The 3,612-nt window shown below is 48.4% G+C and overlaps 1 protein-coding gene across 1 annotated transcript in view; it reads left to right on the top strand.

Moving 5' to 3' along the window:
- The window catches only part of LOC136628734 (zinc finger protein 850-like), a 216,778-nt gene that overhangs the window by 119,096 nt on the left and 94,070 nt on the right, over positions 1-3,612 (top strand). The gene's annotated exons all lie outside the window — the stretch shown is intronic.

Here is a 3,612-nt window from a genome sequence, read left to right as displayed (position 1 = left end):
GGACCTGTGAAGATGTCACCCTCATGTGATCACCTGTCTGGGAGGAGTCAGGGATCACATGACCAGGGGAGGTCAGTGTCTGCTGTGTGCATATGATCCATGCTGGATGGGCTGAAGAGATCAGGATGGATGGAGTAGAGCTGTGTGTGTGATGTGTGGGGGATCAGGATGGATGGAGTAGAGCTGTGTGTGTGATATGTGGGGGATCAGGATGGATGGAGTAGAGCTGTGTGTGTGATGTGTGGGGACCAGGATGGATGGAGTAGAGCTGTGTGTGGGGGATCAGGATGGATGGAGTAGAGCTGTGTGTGATGTGTGGGATCAGGATGGATGGAGTAGAGCTGTGTGTGTGATGTGTGTGGGATCAGGATGGATGGAGTAGAGCTGTGTGTGATGTGTGGGGATCAGGATGGATGGAGTAGAGCTGTGTGTGATGTGTGGGGGATCAGGATGGATGGAGTAGAGCTGTGTGTGTGATGTGTGGGGGATCAGGATGGATGGAGTAGAGCTGTGTGTGTGATGTGTGGGGGATCAGGATGGATGGAGTAGAGCTGTGTGTGTATGATGTGTGGGGATCAGGATGGATGGAGTAGAGCTGTGTGTGATGTGAGGGGATCAGGATGGATGGAGTAGAGCTGTGTGTGATGTGAGGGGATCAGGATGGATGGAGTAGAGCTGTGTGTGATGTGTGGGGGATCAGGATGGATGGAGTAGAGCTGTGTGTGTGATGTGTGGAGATCAGGATGGATGGAGTAGTGCTGTGTGTGTGATGTGTGGGGATCAGGATGGATGGGGTAGAGCTGTGTGTGTGATGTGTGGGGATCAGGATGGATGGGGTAGAGCTGTGTGTGTGATGTGTGGGGATCAGGATGGATGGAGTAGAGCTGTGTGTGTGATGTGTGGGGGGGATCAGGATGGATGGAGTAGAGCTGTGTGTGATGTGTGGGGGATCAGGATGGATGGAGTAGAGCTGTGTGTGATGTGTGGGGGATCAGGATGGATGGAGTAGAGCTGTGTGTGATGTGTGGGGATCAGGATGGATGGAGTAGAGCTGTGTGTGTGATGTGTGGGGATCAGGATGGATGGAGTAGAGCTGTGTGTGTGATGTGTGGGGATCAGGATGGATGGAGTAGAGCTGTGTGTGTGTGATGTGTGGGGATCAGGATGGATGGAGTAGAGCTGTGTGTGTGTGATGTGTGGGGATCAGGATGGATGGAGTAGAGCTGTGTGTGTGATGTGTGGGGATCAGGATGGATGGAGTAGAGCTGTGTGTGATGTGTGGGAGATCAGGATGGATGGAGTAGAGCTGTGTGTGATGTGTGGGGGATCAGGATGGATGGAGTAGAGCTGTGTGTGATGTGTGGGGGATCAGGATGGATGGAGTAGAGCTGTGTGTGATGTGTGGGGATCAGGATGGATGGAGTAGAGCTGTGTGTGTGATGTGTGGGGATCAGGATGGATGGAGTAGAGCTGTGTGTGTGATGTGTGGGGATCAGGATGGATGGAGTAGAGCTGTGTGTGTGATGTGTGGGGATCAGGATGGATGGAGTAGAGCTGTGTGTGATGTGTGGGAGATCAGGATGGATGGAGTAGAGCTGTGTGTGATGTGTGGGAGATCAGGATGGATGGAGTAGAGCTGTGTGTGATGTGTGGGAGATCAGGATGGATGGAGTAGAGCTGTGTGTGATGTGTGGGAGATCAGGATGGATGGAGTAGAGCTGTGTGTGATGTGTTAGGATCAGGATGGATGGAGTAGAGCTGTGTGTGATGTGTGGGGATCAGGATGGATGGAGTAGAGCTGTGTGTGAGATGTGTGGGGGATCAGGTTGTGTCAGGGTAATTCTAAGTACAGCACCAATCAGGCCCACCCCACTTGCCCCGCTGCCGGCGGAAAGAAGAAAACACCACACGGAGGTCTGGTATAGTTTCTCACACGGGGACATGACTGCGCTTTTTATTACAGATTACATGAGATCTTATACCCTTTTGTCTCATCACCAGGAATGGGTGATGGGCTCATTGGCTAAAATTCACAGCATAACCATATATGGGAAGTCCGGATTTCCGGCCTGAGATAGTGAAAGTTCAGATGCATAGTTGAACAGTTGTTATCTTGCTACGGCGCCTCTGGAAAAACAGCCAAGTACGCGTCCTTGTGTCTGGTTCTTCCTTTGCTGCGTTTTAAGATACATTTTGTCTTTGTCTCGCAAGGCCTTTGGAATATCTGATGTAAGGCGACAGATTAAGTTTTTTCTCATTTGGAATTGCATAGAACTTGCATATAGGTATAAAGCATAAAAAACATATGGCAATATATACATATACCTTCACAAACCCCCCTAAGAAACTTAATATGGAGATCAAGTACCAGACCTTGCACTCTTCCTCGGTCGCCTCTCCCTTGCATCAGGGTTTCTCCACTGCCCGTAAGTCCCTATTCCTAGGAGGGGGGATCTTTACCTCACCTCAGAAGGAGGCCATGGATTCCCTGGGCTTATTTCCGGGCATCCATACCCTCTATCTGTACAAGTTAACACCCCACAGGGTGTGCCCTCGCTCGAACCTAAGGTCTTCTGCACTATCCCTAGGCAAATTGAAATTCTACTGACAATCCATCTTATGAGACCGGGGCAGGTGCGGTACTAGTACATTTCTCCATTCTTCTGGTAACGTACCTGGTTGGCATTATCGGAACTGGCTCTTCATCTTTTTTTCAAACAAGGGAAATTGTGGTCACATTATCCAGTCCCTTACTCATACTCTTTTTGATCAAAGGGATAATACACATACTGGAAATCACATACCCCACCTCTTTCTGCTAAAATCATATCCAGGGCCACTCTAGGGCCATGGATGTAGTGGGCCCTAACTGGTCAGCTAACCCTTTCAAAGAATCTCTGGTGTAGTTTACAAACCTCTGCTGATTGTAATAGATATAATTCATCCAATCTACATTATTATTAACAGTGACAAAAGCAAATAAGGACTCAAAACCTGCTTTAACCTGATCTCAAGAATTAAATTAATCTGGCACCCCCCTTGGCACTCCTATTGCATCTATGTATACATGTGGGTCAAAGTTACCACCTGGAGCGTCAACTTCTCTCTTAGCACGATGCGGTGTTGGATTCTCACCCTCAGTGTAGGATTCATATTGCACATTTGATTGTATTAATTTGTTCTGAAACAGGGGGCTAGTGTACAGTAGTCAAAGGTGTGTGTTCAGTGCGAGGTGTGGATCCAAGTGGGCTTTCTTTCGAGCTTGACTGCAGTTGGGGTGGTGAACAACATCTGGTAGGGACATTAAAACAGGGTTTCTCACTTTTTCACATAGACCCTGTCACCTGGTTTTAGATTGTGACACTCATCTGTAGGACCTGGGAGAAAAGCAGAGACTGCAGAATGCGTTATTGACAATTCCTTGGAGAGGCCTATGACAAAATTAACAAGAAAATCATTCCCCAAACTCAGCTACTGTGGCATGTACCCTCCTGAGAAAAAGAAAAACTAATGGGAGACACTCAATTCAAGATTTGCCCATTTCCTTCATTGACTTTTGTATCCATTTTCCCCCTACTCCGCGGACGGTAGGGTGTGTGAAAAGCCTGGAAT

This window comes from Eleutherodactylus coqui, chromosome 5 (assembly GCF_035609145.1).
Source record: "Eleutherodactylus coqui strain aEleCoq1 chromosome 5, aEleCoq1.hap1, whole genome shotgun sequence".
NCBI classification, from domain to species: domain Eukaryota; kingdom Metazoa; phylum Chordata; class Amphibia; order Anura; family Eleutherodactylidae; genus Eleutherodactylus; species Eleutherodactylus coqui.
Note: the sequence above shows the minus strand (reverse complement) of the source record. Positions and strands in the feature narration are given on the sequence as shown.